The following is a 20,943-nucleotide window of genomic DNA, read 5'->3' as shown; positions in this document are numbered from 1 at the left end:
CCTCAGTCTACTACTAGTGAAGCAAATAGAAGCCTCAGGTTTTAATAGGGCTGATCGGTGAAATGAAGGTGAGGGAACTCTTGTTTTTCCACCTATTAATTATTTTGGTTCTGTTCCTTGAAGCCAAATATCCAAAACCAAAGCCCCCCGGCTGTTTATGGCGTGAAACTGTTTTTCCGAGTGTATTTGTGTATGTGTTTGAGGCGGTTGGTGGGTGCAGGCGCAGTGCAGCGGGGCTGTGACCGCCTGGCTCTGTGGGCTGACAGGTTTCTTTGTTTAATGTATTTTTCATAAGGTCCAGCATTTTTGTTGCACTGTCCCCCCAGTCCAGCTGTTCCGCGGTTCAGGCTCGGAACTGCAGCTTGGACACAGCCCGACTCTGAACTGGCCTTATGTTCACGCACCTAGTATAGCGGAGTTTAGTGGTGGTCTAGGATGTCTTCCATGGCCTTGGATAAAATTTCTTCTCACTCTTAGCTTCAGCTCTGCTTTCTAGACTGAGGATTGTGCTGCCTGGAGAAATGTTCTGTAGAAATGTATGCTAAAGATATTTAAAAGGTTGGAAACATTAATCATGAGATCCTTCACATATTCCCTCTTGGGCTATAGGTTCTACGCTACCGTAAGACAAGGAGAAAAGCCATCTTCCATTGGCCAAGGAATACCGAAAACGACGGGACAAGGAAAGGCATTCATTTGTTGGCTCCTCCAGTACAGTCACCTTTAAAGATAAGTCTAATTTTTTAAACAATACTACTTCTGGAATACTTTCTTTATTATGGTGTTTATATTATATTATATTATCATATACAGTCCTTATATTCAGATTTTGATGGTCTATGTAAAGTCAAGATTATCACGTTTAGGCATTTACATTTTAATGCACTTTCTGTATTAATTAAGCAAATGTCATTAAGCAAATGTCATTAAGCAAATGACACGATGGGAGCGTGCACTATTCTGCAGCTGCACATCTCAATTGTTTCTTTAAGAAAGCCAATATTGAAATACATTTTTTTCGGTTATATGGTATGTAGTAGCCAGTTGAAGAAGTGTAATCCATCATCTTCAACTCTTCCACTGGGACACATTTGGGAGTGAAAAATGGAGTCATGCTCAATAGATCTGTGTTTAATCTCAATGAAATGTCTTTCTTCCAAAGCAGAAGTTTCAGCAAACAAAACCTGAATATAAGAAGTCTGTTTAATTTCCTAATAACTGTTGATGGGTGTACTTCAAGTATGATAAAGCTTTAAGATGAGCAATTACGCTACATTTCATGTTGTTCCAAGTCCAAATTATTTTGTGGATAACCATGCCAACAGTACAAAAGGCTTTTCTTTATTAATATAATTATTCTAATCCTCTAACTGCTTTTTACATATGTGTGTCAGGTACATGATGCTTTCTGGTTATAAAGTGCATTTCTTTGGCAGTGCTCTGGGTCTTCAGTAGGGCAGCTGAAATGGTTGTGTGCTGGGAGGTGACTTCTTGGAGTGATAAAGGTACAAGGAAACCTGTGCTGCATTGGAAGGTGCAGAATTCAACAGGACAACACTCAGGCTAGCAAAATAACCAGAGAACATCATGTTTTATTTCAGCTTTGTAGAGGTGCTTCCTTTACTGGCTTCCGAATGGGTTTGCGTGTTTTTCGTTAGATAGTAAAAAATTCTGGTAGTGCCTGTTGTTGTGTTGGAGGAAGCTTTGGGTGGTTGTTCTCAGAATAACCAGCTGGACGTACAGATTTTCACAGTGGAATGGGAAATGTTCTATTTTCTTCAGTATTGGGCCCTTGATAGTTTCTCCTCCTGTTGCTTTTTTCCAAAAATATTGGAAAGTTTGGGGTAGTTGTGTGGGCAACTTCTTGACTGAAACAGGCCGTCCTTGTTCTTTCCTGTTGTAGTGAGGAGCTCTCGTGTGCTGCCTGTTTGAAAACAGCTACTTTTAGGAAAAAAACCCACCGTAATTTAAATAGGAAATGCGTATGTGTTTATACGAGGCTTTATTTTGTAAAAAGATGAAGCACCTTATGAAAAATACATTAAACAAACAAAGAAGCAACAACAACAATCCCCCACCCTAAAACCACCAACCCAAGCCTGGTCTAAACAGTTATCCAGTGTGTCTGTGCTGTCTCCTTCAGTCACACTACCCAAGGGGTGGCGGTGAGGCTCTTTTCCCCACTCAGCAGGTCTTCCTTTGTTCCATTCTGTCTCAAATAATAATAGAAATGAACTCTGAACACAAATGGGTATTATGAGTAAACACACCTGTGCTTGGTTGAAATAAATATTTGATGTATCTATAAATACATAAGAAAAACATAGACGGTATCATGAAAATGTGGTACCTGAGGCTGGAAAGCACAGTATGGTTTGATGGGAACAAAGTTGCAGTCAAAGCATGTTATTAATCTGGGGTGAGCGGTGGGGAGGCACGGCCATGCGGGTTGGACTTTGCTGTTGGAGTAACCACCTCGTTGTTCGGCTGAACAACATCCAAACCCATCAGCACAGAACAGTCTGATGCTCCGCTAATGTTTGTCTTGCTGAATGAGGCGTGCCGACAAAAACTCTTTCATGCCTCATCTACCACTAAGTGTTTCACCAAGTGCTTTTTTAGGACTATCACTCTTATTCATCCAACAGAATGACCTTGACAATTGATTTCATTATCTAGGCAAGTTATTACTCTGTGTTGCTCTGGATTAGCTGCAATTCTGGGACTGATAATGTGTTCTTAATTTGAAATAATGTTTTAACCTGGTGGTTGCTGAGGCCAATCAAATGAGAAACAGGAAACCAGCAGAAATCACCACTGGGAAATGTAGGAATTCTTTGGTTCATTAGCATTTTAAACCTACGTTGAAATGCATAGAGATGACTGTAAAGATATAGTAGATTTCCTGGAAGCATCCAATTCTTAGCAAGTGTAAGTCAGACAACTGAAGTCAGTGGACTGGGCTGTGAAAACTGTATTTTAAGAGATTTTATCAAATTGGAAGGAAGAAGAGACTGCAAAAATCCATACACTTCTAATATATTTTTCTATTGACAACATCTGCAAGAAATGGAGATAAAATAGCATTTTAACTTCTCTGTAACTGTTTAACACATACAATCTTTGGAAATTCTGTGTTGATGTTGATCTTCATCCATTCAGTGAAGCCTGAGCACTGAGTTATTCTTTGTGCATTGGAACCCGGTTGTTTCCAGCATTGCCTCTCCGTGAGTGCTCAGTTCCATTCACACCCAGGTTGTGTTACCACCTTCCTTCTGGGGTTCCCGTTGCCCCATCACACCTGGCATCGAAATAACAAGGTAAGCAGACAGTGCTGTAATTTGGCATCGTTGCATGAAAGGTCCCAATGTGAGTTACCAAACAGCTGGACATGTAGACTGCATTGAAATCTGGTCTCGTTATAATCTTGTGTTCCGTCACTAGTTAAGTGCTCTTGTAGTGGTTTGTTGGAGGGATTTTGAGAAGTTCTCACCACAGTTCTGTATTGGATCTCAAAGTTCTTGGATGCTGAACAGGATCTGGCATAGGCTTTTATAAAATAATGCCTGAGAAGTTTGAGGCCAACATGGGCTGTTCAGAGCTAAAGAACTTAGATTCAGGAAAATTTTGATCAAGGTATTTTGTATATCACGGTTTCACAAAAAACAAACTGATAAGGATCAGGGCAGAGTCTTATATGTCCTACTGTCTGTTTTCTGACCGTGTTCTCCATCACCTAACAGGGCAGAAGAGAAGGTGACTGTGCAAATAAGGTCAGGCTGTTAGGAAGGAACAGGCCATTGTTGATCTAAGCTCTACTACCATAAACCTACCACAGATAATTTAGGGTGGTGACAGTTTATTTTTAATCACTAATATCTCAGTGACTGCAACGGGAGGAATAACTGAGTTATCAAGAGGAAAAGGATGGCGATTGCTTGCCATGACCTTTCAGCATAGTTTGCTTCTTCCTCATTTTTGAAGTTTCAGTTAGAGAGATAAATATTTATATATTTCCCCTGCAATTTCTCCCCATTATATCACTACGTTACAGAATTTCTTTTCAGTGAAAAGAATAAAGAATTTGAAAGAGAAGAATGATCTTGATCCTTCCATCAGAGCTTTCACACACAGATTTTAGGTTTGCTGTCAGTATGCTTGTGGAAAACAGTTTTTTGGGCTTCGAAGGGAAAAGATACATTCATATTTGTATTTCTTTTACAAAAGGCCCTTCCCTGGCTGTCTGTCCTGTAGAGAACACTGATTGTAATGATAAAAAGATATTAGTATCTTTCTTGTCCGTAGCTCAAGATGTCAGTCTTAAGTAGCAGAAAATTAAAGCCAAAATTTATCGTATGTCTAAAGTTCAAACTATTATTTGAACTGAGCTCTGTACCCTGAGCAAATCTATGCTGAGATGGGATGTGACAGGTTTTTGACAAACATTTGAAGATGTCCACGATTCAGACATTTGAGCCATCTGTTGGTTCTTTATAAATCAAAATCTGCTTTTCTATCAGAGGGTGAGGGATTTGGTTATCAGAGTTCCTCCAGGCTTCAGGCTGAACGGACAAGTGTCGTCCTCTGCACGTTGTTGTGGATCCCGTGTAGCCACAGGAGTCCGATGCATTAACGCAGTGCCTGCCGAACCTTTTGAGTTTCATGGTAACAGCTTCTTGCTTCTTCCAGCAATTAATGATCTGATGTGTCGAGGAGAGAAGGCGGGAGGGAAAGTGTCCGCTATTTCGTGACTTTGGCCAAGGGACAGCCTTCTTAGTTCTGCATCAAATGTGATATATTTTCAGCAGTGCTAACTGAATGGTGGTCAGATTGAAACCGGAGTCCAGCTCCTCGCTGTTCCCACGGCCATCCCTGTGTGCACCAGCCAGATACGTACATTCAAAACGTGTGGGAAAAGCCCTTTATTATGAAAAGGAAACACTGGCTTTTGTTTCAGAGAATTAGGGCAATGTAAAATAAATATGATGATTAAATCCATAAATTGAATGTCTCTTGATTATTTGAATTTTCCTGATCTGTCTCCTGTTAACAATGTTATCTTCTGTAAAGTTTTGTTATTAATATAAACCCAGATTTCTAAAATCTGAGTGTTATGCAAATGTTATCTAACATCTTCAAGACGAGTATACGTTTGGAGAAGCATTATTCCATGCCTTTATTATCTATCAGAATCTAAGGTTTTAAAAACATTATGACTTGCCAAAGCCATGGCCTGTGGCAGGTGAGGGAACAGAACCAAACCCGGAGTGATTGGGATCCCTGCTCGCTCACTGGGTGCTTAAAGATGCTCAGATGTCGCTAACTTAGCGAATTGTTGGTCTCACTTCATAAGCAAAGGTAGGGGTAGGAAATATCTCCTTTGGTAAATGACGAGTCTCTCTCAATGTAATCCTGAAAAGCAGCAAAGTAACTTTAAAGCCTAGTGGGAGTTATGACTAAAGCTTTTCTGAATGGGAATAAAGGCTTTGCTTTCTTAATGAAGAGTTTAAAAATGGAAGGTAGTTCCATGGTGTCCCATGTTTTGAGCCAATGCAATTTTGCTTGAATAGATCATAACACTTTTTTCTTATATTATGTAAGCTGAAATTGTTAATTATATAAGGAGACATGAATCTGGTCCTGTTCACTGGACTCAGTTGTATGCATTTTGGGGTGTTTACTAAGCACGTTTGGGTAGCGGGTTCCACAGAACCGGAGAGCGTGTGGCTTTCCCTGCGGCAGAAAATTACTTTGGGGAGCTTAGTAATATTGGTGTGCGATTCCGACTTCCATTTCATTTGATGCAAAAGAAATAAATACTGGAGAAGTACTAGAAAAGCATTTAAAAACAAAGAAGCCAAAGCCAAGGAGAGCACCTTGTCTGGCTCTTCGTGGGGGAATGCGGGTGTTCCGCACCGAGACCGGGCAGTGATGGAGCTGCCATGGGGTGCAGAACTGGAACAGCCAAGGCCATGGGCAACCAGAGGGGACTTCACCATCACCTTTGCCTTCATCGGGGGCCCAGCCTCAATGATTCCCAGAGGCAGCTTTCAGCCAGAAGGCTACCAGGATTCCATGAAAGCAAATGCTAACATAGCTGAAAATTTTCCGTGCAGTTTCATTTTTGAGTTCGGTAGTACGAAATAAAGAGACTTGAGTCACGGAAAGCTACTAGGAGTCAATCGTCACTACACAGAACTATGGTGTGAAATGAGAAGCAGAGCTGTGTGTACAATAACTGGGTTATGAACAGCCCACCAGTGCTCTGAAGAGTGGCTGCAATCAAGTGTCAATGCAATTATCCGGTTGTGACCCACTTGTGCACCCTGCAAAGAGAAATGCATTAAATACTCCTCATTAACCGGAATGCATATTACGATCCAATTCACTTTTTTCTTAGAGAGTTAGGGTTGGAAATGACTTGTTTTAGGAAATGCCACAGCCATCTAATATAGTTAGAGGTTCATTAGTGCTTTGCTAATTGGCATCAGTAAGTTTAAGGATCGAGAAAAGAGACTAGAAAGTAACGTGTCTGATCTAGTTTCCTGACCTCATTCCTGTTGCTAGATAACATTCAACTCTGAAAACATTGTCACCAAACTGAATAGTATTACAACCACTAGCTGTTAATTGCCAGTGGAGGAATGAGAGGTAGTGAGCTTTGTCTTCAATCTTATCCCTCAAAGAGCCCAAGTCTCTTGCCAGGGAAGGCAGTCTGATGAGTCTCTGTATTGCTGTTAAGGAAAAGGAATTGATCAGAGGCTTTAAACAAGGTTTCTGAGGGGTTTTTGGACCATTGGCAGCCACAACTGACGAATACCTTATCCTCACCAGCCTGGAAGGCTGGCTGGATTCATGAAGACATTTATTTTCAAAGGAAAAGCTGTCAAATATTTAAGCTAGTTGGTTTCTCTTGTGATGCTTGTGTTGAAAATTTTCTTGAGATTTCTCAGCTGGCCAGTAAATTGTAAAGAAAAAGAACACTGAAAATCACTATGCTTCCCATGCGTTATGTGTGGAGGTCCCTGCAAGCCATCGGAGCTGGACTGGGACCTGCTGGGCTCCTGTGGCCCCGCGGCAGGACGGTCCCTGCACCTCGCGGGATGTTCCTCTGGCTCTGCAGCACGTCCTTGCCTTTTCCAGTGCTTTCTTGGCCTCTCCTCTACTATCCAAAGAGGAATTGTTTGTTCTATAGAATAATGGGCTGGAGAGAATCTCTGGAGGTGTTCAAGTCCAGCCCCTGCGTAAAGCAACGCGGGCCGAGCTTGAAAATGAGACGCAGTTGCTCGTGGTCTTGCCCAGTGGAGATGGAAAGTCTCAAACCGGTGGAGATTTTTCGGTTCCTCCGAGCCTGATGGAGGCACCCGCTGGACCAAGGGCTTAAACAGAGATGGGGCGTCACCATAAGGAGCCTCTTCCTAAAATCTCATCTGAGCAACTGCTCGCTTCTGAAATACCTGGGAGAGAGACCTGCTGGGAATGAGCTCCGGTGGTCCCGGGGGGGAGGACGTGTGGAGCGCCGTCCTGCCGAGCTGCTGGGATTGACTGCGGGAGCCTCGTGGGACAGGACTGCACATCCAATGACCCAGTGAAAGGCAACTTGGAATTCAGAGGCTAAATATCCCTCAAGGAAAGGGAGGCAGGACATAGATGGCCATAGTGATACGCACCGCCCATGCACATGTAGTAAGGTAAAGCTCAGCAATGGTGCTACCATAACCTATATGTTGCATGGAAAGTGACTGGAGGATCATGAGAAAGGAGGAAGGTTCTTGCCAACTGTTGCCTCTCTTGTTCCTCCTGACACTCCATGGCTTCTGTTTTCTCCAGATGTCTGGCATAGTCTTTAGGGACAAAGTTGGCTTTGCTTTTATGCCTTTCTCACACAATCTCATAGTTGAACACAGAAGGAAAAGATAGTACTGTTTAAAAAATAAGTTGAATCTAAAGTACCTAAAATATTTTTTAAATCACAATCAACAGCTTCGTGCGCCATAAACAGGTGTTCTTGAAGGATGTTTATTGCTGTGATCACATTTTAATGGATAATATTGGAGGTATTTATTGTGAGCCTAAACAGCATGCTTTCTTAACAAATAAAGCCATGCAAAGGGCAGTCAGCATGTTAAATAAATGGAGTTCATTATTTAGCAGGTTTTATTTTCAGGAGCTTTTACAGTTGCATATTCATGTCCTCTTGTGCAAACATGCAAATGAGATTATAATGCTTGATTAGAGTTGTCAAGCTTCCATTCTCACACCTTTTTTGTTTTGTTGGGTTGGGTTTTTTTGTGTTTGGTTGGTTTTGGGGTTTTATTTGTTTTAGAATATCTAGAGCATTCTTCTCAAAAGATTTCTTCTGGTTTTGTCTTGATAACAGTGAATAAAGAAATAATATTTATTCATAATTTAAACAGTTGGAAACTTTCTGACTTTGGGTTTCTTGATGCACGTTTACATTTTACTGCCGCCAAGCTGGTTGGAGGGATATTTAATAACCTGAATATCTAAAGCTTCTGGGTAACCACACGTCTGCTCTCGAAAATGCAAAGAGAACTTGCAGTTTTGAGAGAAGAGATGTGATACATTTGGCTCTTGGAACCAATTAAAACAGTATAAAATATAAACCCACACTTATTTAAGTAGAGGTGTATTCATCTATGATGTTAAAAAGTATGTGTGCGAACATTCCAGCGTCCTGAGCAGCACGTGTGAATGTGGGTTTGTTGGCTGAGGCCCTTGCAGGCTTTGGAACCGAGCGACGTGCCTTCCGAGCCCTGGGGAAGGCGCGTCAGAGCGCGGCTCCCAGCCGGACTGGCTGCACAGAGCGGGACAGTCAGACAGGAACGTCTGTAACGCCTTTCGTTTGTAAGGGCCCCCAGGAACATCATCTCTTTCACCACGTGTAGAAATCACCCAATTTGTACAGAGAAACAGAAACAAGACAGGTTTAAATAACACAATTTGTGTACTTGGTTGTTTTGCTGTGAGTTGGAATGCTTTAGCGGACATTCTTTGGAAATTGAAGTTCCATGCAAGATAATGCCATAATGAAAGTATCTTAGTTGGTTTAAGTTAGAAAGAAATTACTTTTTTTGTAACGTTTCTTGCAACACTAAACATCATTGTGAAGAAAAGCAGCACTGGCACATATGAGGGGAGCTGAGGAAGCAGCGGGGATTTGGGGCTGCTCTGCCGTGGGTCGGTACAAACACAGAATCCCAGAATGTCAGGGATTATTGTGGGCATGCAGAAAGAAAGGAGAAGAAGGATTATATTCCTGTCCTGCTGAAGCCTGTGCTGCAAATATAGGGCGCTAAAGACAGGAGCTAAATACAACAGACAGAATGGGCAACGCAGAAAACCAGTGCTGGCAAAAAAAACAGACTCACAGAATGTCAGGGGTTGAAGGGCCCTGGAAAGCTCATCCAGTGCAATCCCCCCATGGAGCAGGAACACCCAGATGAGGTTACACAGGAAGGTGTCCATATTGATCCCCAGGAATGAGTCCCCCCTCAGTGTCCTCTTGTCCAGCTCCAGAGCCCCAGCTCCCTCAGCCTTTCCTCACACGGGAGATGCTCCACTCCCTTCAGCATCTTGGTGGCTGCGCTGGACTCTCTCCAGCAGTTCCCTGTCCTGCTGGAACTGAGGGGCCACAACTGGACACAATATTCCAGGTGTGGTCTCCCCAGGGCAGAGCAGAGGGGCAGGAGAACCTCTCTCAACACCCGGCTGGGGCCTGCGGGTAGCAGAGGGGCTGGTGGGGCCAGGATGTGTGGAGAGAACAGATCTGCACACGTGTGAGCCGTTCACAGGTACTGTTTGGTTCCCAAGTGCTGGTGCAGCCATGCCGTGGAGAAGGATGGTGCCATTGGTGTTCCAGGATGTGTGGGGACGTCAGTGGTGGCCACACCAGCTGGAGCTGCATCACCAGCACAGGTGGCAGGAAAAGTCTCTTGGGAGGTTGCCCTCCAATCCGTACCATGAAGCTGACCAGTAACGTTGCTGGTCTTCCCTGCCGGCCTTCAGCTACTGCCACCCAGACAGGCTGGACAGGGAATTTCTGCCTCTGTTGCATTCCTTTCCAGGTGAGGCAGCTAAGCTTAAAACCATTTAGATCTCTAGGATGCAAAGTGAACTGCTTCTTGCAGAGTCCCTGTGTTGATCCCGCTGGTGTTACCCAGCAAGCTATCTGGAGACAGCAACACAAAACAAGCTCTGCTGTTATGAGGCAACTTGTGAAAATCATCACAGTCTCATTAGCACCTGAAAAGGGGTGATAGCCCAGCTTAGCTGATGCTCTGACTCCTTGTAGTTTACCCCAGAATTACTTTGTGGTGGGCAGAATTTGATAAGCACTGGGAGGCAGCGGTTAGGAACCAGCAAACTGTTAGCTTGTCCTTTGATTGAAAATTAATAGCACGAAAACTTTGGAAAAAAGTTTGTCTTGAAGCCTCAAACCTTAGGTTAGCGAGCTCAGCAGGTTGTGAGTATACAGGGAGTTTTGGTTAAAGGTTTATACATATCTGGTTGTAGTAACTGACTCCTGGCTCCCATTGACTCGCAGGTAGTTGTCTCCCCCCGACCTGCCAGGGACCTGCACGTCTCCTGAACCTTCCTCCGTCTGTGTCTGTGGGCTGAATGGAGCATAAATGGTTCTGATCAGGGCTACGGGGAGAAGGTTTATCAAATGGCACCGAGCGCCACCTGTGCTTATCTGTAAAAATGCAGTAGGGTTTAAAATGTCAACAATAAACTTAGACAGGTGTGCCAACATAAAAGGTTTACTGCTGTTCTCTTGTGAGAAATCTAATTAGGATGTCTTAGTTGGTAAAATGGTAGGTGCTCATGTACAGTGTGCTTTCCGCCTTAGTAATACGATTTTTTCCTTCTTCTGCATGGCAAGCTAATTTTCCTTTATTTGTCTTACAAATACGACACTTACCCATCTTGATCTCTGTGCTGCCTCGTGCCTGCAGTATGAGATGTTCATGACTTTCCTGTCAGCTTTGCTGCAGTCTTTTGTGATGGGTAAATTGGCTTCACGTGCGCTGTTCCCAAGCAACCCAGCTCCTCGGGTTTCCTGGATCCACAGGGGGCAGGTGTTCCGAGGGACACGGGTACCGCTCCCTGTGCCTCTGTCTGGGCTGTGCTGATGAGATGGAGACTTGGCCACCATGTGGAGGTGATCTCTTTTGTAGTGATGTATGGTGTTTTAAATACTCGTTTTAAAGACATATTGGTGCATGTGTGTGTGAGATGTTAGCAACTCTGACAGTAGAAAGAAAAGCCGCAAGAAAGAGCTGAATAGGTGAAACAAACTTTTAGTTGTGTATTTGTACTCATGAGTAAGTATGTAAAATAAAAGATATACTAAGGACAGAAAATTCAGATAATTTTGAGTTAATACTATGTCTTGGCTTGACAGCGTAGGGGAAAGGGACCTGGGGGTCCTGGGGACAGCAGGGTGACCATGAGGCAGCACTGGGCCCTTGTGGCCAGGAAGCCAATGGTACCTGGGGTGGGTTAGAAGGGGGTGGCCAGTAGGACAGGGAACTGCTGGAGAGAGTCCAGCGCAGCCACCAAGATGCTGAAGGGAGTGGAGCATCTCCCGTGTGAGGAAAGGCTGAGGGAGCTGGGGCTCTGGAGCTGGACAAGAGGACACTGAGGGGGGACTCATTCCTGGGGATCAATATGGAAAGGGGGAGTGTCAGGAGGATGGAGCCAGGCTCTTCTCGGTGACAACCAACGGTAGGACAAAGGACAGTGGGTACAAACTGGAACATAGGAGGTTCCACTTAAAGATGAGAAGAAACTTGTTCCCGGTGAGGGTGTCAGAGCCTGGCCCAGGCTGCCCAGGGAGGTTGTGGAGTCTCCTTCTGTGCAGACATTCCAACCCGCCTGGACACCTTCCTGTGTAACCTCATCTGGGTGTTCCTGCTCCATGGGGGGATTGCACTGCATGAGCTTTCCAGGGCCCTTCAACTCCTGACACTCTGGGATTCTGTGATTCTGTGACATCATCTCAATGGTATTCTTGACCAAGAGCGAGAAACTGAAGATGAAGAGCATGAGAGCATCTTCAGTGGCCTTGGTGACTTCACAAAATGCCAAATGATGCTGGAAAAATGAAGCTGATAAGGTTGCGTTTATTTTGAAATATCTGGGTAGAGAGAACCTGAGGTGTCTGTGACTTGTTAACGCAGGGCAGCGTGTGCTGGCAGTTGAAGGCGGCGTCCGTCTCGCAGTGCGGTTGGGTGATGCGCTGTTTGGAAACGGCACATTGCAGGCTGGAGTTAAAAATGAGTTATCCGTGTGAGCACCAGGCTGCCCGGTCGCCAGCTCAGGCAGGCGTTGTGTCTCAGTGCTGCCGGCTGCACTGGAGCAGAATTCCATCAGAGAAAACGTTATTAGGAGAGCTGTCAAGTCTTGCTGATTCAGTCTTTGATGGGCAATCTGCAATAGGAAAGCAAGATGAGAAATCTTCGTAATTCTGCTGTTTCCTTTAATCGAGCCACATGACTGATTTCTGAGCTGCTCCAAATAATGCTTTGTCCCTTAAATTCAGGCATGGAAGAGGGAGAATACTGGCGAAAATCAAAGGGTTAAATGAACGGCTGTGGAAACTGAGCTGGGAAGGAGCCAGAAAGTTTTCAGTCTTCAGCGCAAAATTTTCTTCTAGAGAAAATAGCAAAAGTAAAAAGGGGCCTCCAGATGGGTAGTTGGCATTAACATCTATTTTATTGCTTTATGAGTGCAATACAGAACCAACAAAGTGTATATGTTTTAAAAGCATTGGCAAAAAATAAAAATCATCCAACATGTTAGAGCCATAGTGAAAAAAATGAGTAAAATGGGGATAAGCTGAATATTATGGTATTTACGTGTAGAATTTCAATGGAAGTCCTCTTTACACTAGCATTCCCCGCTGTCCTTTACCCGTTGCCCAAGTGCAAGCTGTGTGAGTGTGGTTGTGCTTATGGACCTCTGGAGTCAAATAGTGGCTGTGAGCGGTAGGAAAGCCCAGGACCTTAAACCACCGCATGATGTTAGCTCCAAGAGTCTCCAGGTGTTTTGTAGGTTGAGTTAAACACCACAGCATTCGTGATTTGTGAATAATATGTTTTGCCAATGCAAAAAGATCTGAATTAGAATGTTTTCGTAGGATGAACATCCATAAATAGGGTGTAGATCTGACTGTGTTCACGTTCAGTGTGATGTTTGAAGGAGCGGAGCTGAAACTGAGTAAACCTCGGCCTTGGACTGCAGACCTGGGTGGAAACGTGGAACTGTCGCTGTCTAGCAGGGAACACTTTCCAATGAGGAACGTGCCGCTGTTGCCACCTAATTATATGGTTATTCCCTACCAGTCACAAAAGAAGCTGAAAGTAGAACAATTTACTGGCACTAGTTTTTCAGTACAATACCCCCTGAGTGACCGTCTGAATATAATAATCTGTCCAGCTTTTCTGACTGACACAGCTTATTTATCATAAATACTTGATAAAAATATGCTGGGCAAGATAATTTTTTATCTAGGGCCTATAATTAATGTAACTGTGACAAAGTGACATTGTTGACTGCAGAACAAATATAAATCCACCTGCTTCGTGTTGGTCTAATAGTCTAAATTCTACTTGCGGTCATGAAAGTTTTCTTAGCCCTGTCTTTGCAATGAAAAATCGAAATCATGTCTTCTATGTTTTATAATAAGCAAACATACTTTTTTGTTGGTGGTGGTCGCTACAAAATGAATTCATTGGAAAGGAGACTGAAATGAAAACAGCCCAAAATATATTAACTTTGCTTTTTAATGAAAAGTAATACGAGAGATAAAGTTGTTGTAGAACTCAGTAGAGAATGAGAATTAGTATTTTGAATTGTCTGATAGTGCGGTCTAGAAGTGACACAGATCCTGCAAAAACCTAAAAAAAAAGCCCCCAAAATCCCCAAAAGCTCCCAAGCCCCGGTGAAATTCTTTCCAAACTGTTCTAAACCCTGCTGTGCAGCAGCCCCCACACCCCTGGATATAAACTACCTGAAACTCTGCATGGCATTTTGCAGGAACCAGCTCGTTGATCCGTTCCGGCAGCTGTCGTACCAACCTGCGTTTGCTGGGAGGTGCTTGTTCATTTTGAAATGGTTAATGTTTTATATTTGAGAGGTTGTTTGACATTAGCGTAACAGAAAGTAACTCACTTGAATTTTTCTTGCTGTCAAGGTTTAAGGCAAGGCGGCAATAAACCGTGGCAGATGCTCCCTGTTATCCCCTTTACCTCCCGCCACCCCTTCCTTTAGATCGGAAAGATGATAAGAAAGATAAGGGGAAAGGAAGAGAGACTTGGACTTCAAGTTGGAGAGTTTTAAAGGGTTTTACTAATGCTACTAATAAATAGAGAATATATACAAACATACAAAGGCAATGTCAGGTGGTGGGTGCGGAGCTGCGTCACTGCGCAGCAGAGCTGGGGCTGCGGGGCTGGCGGCTCCAGCAGCTGCAGCTCAGGCCCCGGGAGTCCCGGGCGGGACTGCACAGCAAAGCGGAGCCTGGCTGCAGGATGCGGGGCCTGAGGGCTGTGGATCACAGACAGACAGACAGACGGGGCCTCTCTGGATGCCGGCCGTGGGCCAAGAGAGACAGACCCCGTGGTCACCCTCTTATATAGGGGTATGACGATTATGGGATGGAATACTTCCGTTGGTCAGTTCTAGTCACCTGTTCCATCCACCCCTCCTCAAACACGCCCCTCTCACAACGGAACGGGAAAACTTATCAGTCTTTCTTGGCCACCATAGTAACAAATCTAAACAGGAGCTTCTTCAGCATCCCGTTGGTCTCTTGTCAGCACCGAGTGCAGCACCCTAGGAAAAATATGCAGCTAGAACTCAGAGGAGTACAGCCAGCTAGAAGAACTGAGCTGAAAGAAACAGCACTGAAGGAGAACCGGTCTGGTTTTTAACAGAACCAGGATGCTGCAAAAGATAGATTATGCTCAGCTCCCATGTCCTTTCTGAGGAGCCTGTGCCTTGTGAGTGCAGGAAAGGCGCTGGGCGGCTGGTGGAACTGGGCAGGAGTTGGACTGGAGCCCAAAATACTGCCCTCTGATGTGTTTGTGGGCTGTGTTTTCCACTGGTTCACCAGTGTGGTATGCTGTACGGAAATACAATCACTTCCTTAAGCAGAAGGAAAGGCATATCATAGAAGTTGCAATAATATTGTCATGGTAAAACGAACATCTTAAAAGAAGCCAAACCCCTGCCAAAGCACTGCCATTTCCAGTAGAATACGGTTATATTCCTGCTCTGTTTTCCCATTTGTCATTTTTGTCTGAAACACCCAGATGGAATAACAGTTGCACATAGGTTGATAAGTAGAAATGTGTCCCTGCATCACTCCAAACAATTCTTATCACTGAGCTCGTCAGAAGCGCAACTCATGTGCCTCTAAAAGAGGTACCTGGTGTAGCTGATGCTGCTTTTATGAAGATTGTGAGGGGATACGATCCCAGCCGCTTGGTGGGGTTCATCGTCAGGACGGCTCCCAGGGCTCTCAGGTCAAGGGTAAAATATTGGAGCTGGTATCAAAATTCTAATCCTTTAGTTTAGAAACTAAACACTGTGAAAAAGACATAGAAAAAGATATCTGAAAAGCAGATGTCACATTTTATACGGGCAGTGTTGTTGCAGATTAGACATCTACATCCACCTACATTCTTCTGCCAAATACAGAAGGATGACAAAAGCCCCATTAGATGTTTTTCCGAGTACAAGTCCGGCAGCTACTTGTGTGCTAACTCCATAAGCGCTGCGAGACAGCCGCCCAAAAACGGGAGGTCTTGGAATACGTTACTAAGCCACTGCAGGTGTGTTTAGTGTGTAAATGCCAGTTAATTTGACTGATAATAAAACTTACTTCTTATTACTTGGGGCAGTGGTGTCAGCTGATGGATACGGTGACCTTTTGAAACCCCTGACCAAAAAAGTCCCATTAAGACTATTAGAGACAACCTTTGCAATCCAAACCCACAGAAGGGTGAGGTTTGTTATTTAACTGCCCGGTCCTCAGCTCAGTTTGGTTTGAAAGGTTTTAACCTCCTGTGCTGTACAGAAAGAAGATTCTTTCACCAGAAATCTAATGTGGAAAGATCGGGTTGCAATATTGCACTCTAAACATGGAAGAAATACCAACGCAAAGTGGTCAGCTACCAATTTCTACTTTAATTTGCCAGAGTTTTAAAACTTCCTTAAATGTATTCAAATTTACCTGGTTTCTTTTTCATACTTGCTCAGAACTATTAAATACTCTTAGCAGGCAGTTTAGATACCAAGCAATGGGAGTTTAGATACCAAGCAGAAAATACATCCTGCTGGGTCTGTATCCAGATTTTTAACCAGTATATAACAGAGATTATTTCTAGCAATTTTTTTATACAACTTTTTATTATTAATAGTGTTCTCAAAAGAAGCTAATGAACTGTAATAGATTTGCATAGTTATGAAGAGTGGTAATTTATTCATGGCCATGGCCCTCCGAAGGAAGAATTGGCATTAATTGAGCTGAAGTTAGCTGAGAATACGCTGCTCCTCGCTTGCTTGGGGCTTTGCACGGTAGGTGTCAGTGAAGCAAAAATAGAGGAAAATTCCACTTAACACAGCTATCCTGTTTGAAATGTTTTGCAAAATATTTCTGAAGTAGTTCTGGCACTGAAATGATTTAGATTTGATTTTAAAGTTGTTGAAGTAAAAGAAACAGTGTGTCCTGCCAGCAGGTGTGTTGTGGGTGCAGGTGAAATGGGCAAAGTAGGTGGGTTTTTTCACTAATGGCATTAAACAGTTTTTCATCTCATTTAGAGCAAACCTGTTTGTCTATGGCTCAGTGAGTACGTGAAGGCAAATGAACTGTGTATCCCCCAACCAGCAGCGTGTTAGCTGTCCCTTCCCGCTCCCCAGGCAACTGCCAGCACAACTGCAACTTCAAAACTGTTGTTTTTTTGTAAAGAAGATATGTTATGCTGTGGATTCTCTGAAACTGTGCGCTCTAACATGCACGAAATATTTACTAACCAGGGGTTCAATATCTGAAATCACAGAATCATTTGGGTTGGAAGAGACCCTCAAGATCATCGAGTCCAACCATAACCCACCCCTGGCACTGCCCCATGTCCTGAGAACCTCATGTCCGTCTGTCCAACCCTCCAGGGATGGTGACTCCAGCACTGCCTGTTCCAATGCCCAAAACCCCTTTCTGTGAAGTAATGATTCCTAATATCCAATCTGAACCATCCCTGGCGCAACTTGAGGCCATTTCATCTCGTCCTATCGCTTGCTGCTTGGGAGAAGAGACCAACACCCTCCATGCTCCAACCTCCTTGCAGGCAGTTGTAGAGAGTGATAAGGTATAAATAAATAAGGTACAAATGTATAGTGTGTGGTGACAACTCGCGTTTTGCAAGGACGTACTTTCCCTGCCAGGTAGTTTCACTTTGAGTTGTTGTTCAGTGAGTCAGGTTTAGTGGCTGGAATGAATCTGAGTTACGGCCTGAAATTTGCTTTGTGTGAATGTTTCCGTCTGGCCTTTTTGCTCATACATCTTTCAGAGCAGCGCCAAGAAGAGTGGGAGGTTTGGTAAAGATGTGTTGTATTTCAGATTTACAGTGTGTGCAGTGCTGGGATTTGATCAGCAATAAATGATTGGGCGAATGGAAACAGAGATGCTGGTGGTGATAAAAATTGTGGTGTACAGCAAACGTCCATCTCGATGACAACTAAAAATGTGCAGGAGAAAACAATATAGTTTTGTGATTTCCATTCTTTATTAGAGAAAATGAAGCCCCCATATTTAAGCTCTAAAACTCTCTTGCTTCAGAGGTGTTCAAACCAGGAATTACTTTTTAGGTTGCACAAGAGTAAACAGGGGGGCACTGACGAGAGTGTTAGCTTCCGTTTTGTGGTGATTCTTGGTACTAACAAGTCCTATCATATTACTGACAAAGTTTCTCTGTTTTGTTTTGTTTTGTTTTGTTTTTTAATAAAGTAGGTAGTGCCAGGTAGTAATCTCTGGAAAAGTAATCTGGGTTTAATATTCAACATGACATGTTATAGATGTTCTGATCTGTCTCCACACACTTAGGCAACAGTTACATTCTTTCCTAAAGCCTTGCAAATAGAAGTGATGCAAGCTATAGCTAGAGATCTCCCTGTTAAGGCACTTTATCCTTATTTTTAATATCATCAAGGTCTACCTGAAAAGAATTTTTCAATTAAAAAAGAAAATAACGTTCTGACCGATTCCTCGTTCCCCTGTGATGGCGGGTGGCGGATGTGCAGACAGGCACCACTTTGGCTTCTGCAGCCCCAACAGCTCCTCAACAGCAGCGGCAGCAGAGACCGGAGCGGAGCTGCCAGTGCTGGGGGTCCCCTCCCTCCCAGAGTTAGGCCAGCCGTGCTAAGTTGTGAGGGCCTCAAACTTACCAGGTTCAGGTTGTTCGATTTAATTGATAATGTGCCGAACCGCTTCATTTCTCTTGCTACATAAAAAGAATAAAATGATGGAAATGCTGTTATTCCTAAGGCCTTGCAAGCCGTGGCACCGGCCCGGCTGCGCTCGCGCTGCTCTGACATGTGTGTGTCTTTCTGCAGAGAGGAATTGCAGATTACCACGTTCCTGGTGGCCGGCACTTTGCACTGTGGTTAACGGAGACACCGGCCTTGCTTTAACACCCTGTGTTTCTGTGTTAGTTTTATTGTACCAGGGTGGGGAGATTCTTAAAGAGAAATATTTGTTATGGCATTATTAATTATGTCTTAATTCATAGTATGGATGCTGTCATTGGATGTAGACACAGATAACTTCCTTACAGTCAATGATTTCGGCCAGACTTATTTTATATGAGGGATATCACAAATTGGAGAACAGTCTCAATCTTTTGCAAATATTTGGTATAGAAGAACCACAGGCTCACCCTTTTTTCCCATGTACTGGCACTGCTGGGTGATCCGGCTACACTGGTAGCAGTAACGTGTGTTCTCACTGCGAGGAATCCAAGCGTGTTCACCCTGGGACCTCGATATCTGCTTATCCAGCCAGAGGAAGCGTTCCTCAGCACCAGAAAATAACCAGAGCCCTGCTCTCAGGAGTTAATCTCGCGTGACGTTCCTAAGAGGAACTATGGATTTCTACGTCTGTGTCCATGCTGCTTTGTAAATCAGTTACTCTTCTGAAATCCCTGTTGACCAACTGCTGTCTCTGGTTCATTTGGATCTATGGTTTTTTAAATCCTCGTTCTTTTTTGTCTATGCAGGAAGCATTGAGTAAAGGAAGGTAACTGGGCGTGTTGGGTTTTGAAAGAGCTTGTACAGGAAGAAACTTTATATAGGAAGTAGGAGCTTTACACTGAAATCAGAAAGCAGTTTAAATTTGGAAACATTTAGATGATTTTCCTTATTATAAAGACCATTATCAGTATTAATGAAGAGGGCTGGCTCTGAGCTGGGGTCACACGGTGAAAGGTCGCTGGTTCCAGTCCCTGCAGTGTCACCTGCAGTGTCACCTCCCTCCTCACAGGCTGGGACGGGGCCAGGAGACTTGAAAACCGGGACGTGGGAGGAGGAAGCTGGTCCGGGTCTAAATGTGCAAACACCTCAGTCTGGGCCTGAAAGAGGAGACTGTGGGATACTCACCTTTCTACCTTTCTAAAGAAACCCACCGATCGCCTTTGGACTCCATTTCTTTTCTCTGTGGTCAACTAGCGAATTTACTCTGACCTTCTGTTCCAGTTGCTCTTCTTTTCCAGAAGTGTTCCTGCAGAACAAATTAACAAGCCTGTAAATTAGATTCCACCTGCACTGTAGGCACGCAGCAGCCGTGTGTAGTCCATCAGGCCGCTGATTCTTGTTTGTAGATTACCTCTCAAACCATCTGCTTGCTCTAAGCTTTCTTCCTGCTCCATCCAGGGGAAGTAATCTAGCAGCAGAAAAACTTTATATATAAAGAGAATTAGAAAGGTTTTCAGGAGACCTGAAGCTGCTGTGCTTTTAATTAAATTTCCCTTGTGTTTGTGCAGTTTCTGGGAAATCTGAGGTTTAGGAAAACAAACTCCAGAAAGTTTAAAACAAACAAACCCCAAAACAAAAACCCCAAACTCAGATATGGCCACCTTCCTCAGAAATGTCCAAGAAATGATAGATACTAGTTATTATTTCTGTTGTAAACTTCTGAGGAATAAAAGGAAGAACTATCAAACCCCCTCCTTTTGGTTTGTGTGGCGGCTGGTTGAACTTGACTTTACAAATACTGTCACTGCTCTGTGAACTATTAATAATCACATTAATTAATCACATTAGTGCTTTAATGCCCTTTAATGACACCTTTTGACTTGAAGAAACTTTGTGTTACAGATTTTGTCAGAGAAGAACATTTTTTTGATATTTTCTTTTTAGATACTATTTTCATCTTCTAAAGCTGTGTAGAGCACGTACCTTGTGATAACTCAGCTTCCTGTCCCGCTTGCCCATCGTCAATCCCGAGATGGAGCGAACATGCTTTTGAATTCTAGGAAGGTGGTAGTTTGTCAACCCAGAAATAAGCAAGCTCTTCTGGGTGCCGTGAGAGCACACGCTAGACTTTAATTTTCTGCCACCCAGGTGAAGACTAATGTTGAAGTGCTATCAAGTTCAAGTTAATTTTACCAAAGTATCAGGAGCACACGTGTCATGGACACAGCCAAGCTGCATGGAGGTTTTAATGGTAAATGACTCAATGCTGAGTTGTTTGTTCTCTCTCCCCACTTAGTGATGATTCTTTTGTCTTGCTGAAAATGGTCATAATGGGTCAAAACCCTCATGGAGTTTTGATGGGTATTTGGAATTTTTTAATCATATTCTCAATAAGGAAAGTCTTGAAAGTCTTGGTTTAGCAGGTGTGTTGGACCAGATGATGTGCAG

General features: G+C 43.6%; 1 long non-coding RNA gene across 1 annotated transcript in view; it reads left to right on the top strand.

The window, feature by feature from the left end:
* Positions 1–9,419, top strand: part of LOC110362182 (uncharacterized) — a 95,459-nt gene extending 86,040 nt beyond the window's left edge. Inside the window, exon 3 of the long non-coding RNA XR_002419285.2 lies at positions 610–9,419. This is a non-coding gene — a long non-coding RNA (uncharacterized LOC110362182). The remainder of the gene's footprint in view (positions 1–609) is intronic.
* The last annotated feature ends 11,524 nt before the right edge of the window (positions 9,420–20,943 follow it).

The sequence above is a fragment of the Columba livia genome, chromosome 15 (assembly GCF_036013475.1).
Source record: "Columba livia isolate bColLiv1 breed racing homer chromosome 15, bColLiv1.pat.W.v2, whole genome shotgun sequence".
Taxonomy (NCBI): Eukaryota; Metazoa; Chordata; class Aves; order Columbiformes; family Columbidae; genus Columba; species Columba livia.
Note: the sequence above shows the minus strand (reverse complement) of the source record. Positions and strands in the feature narration are given on the sequence as shown.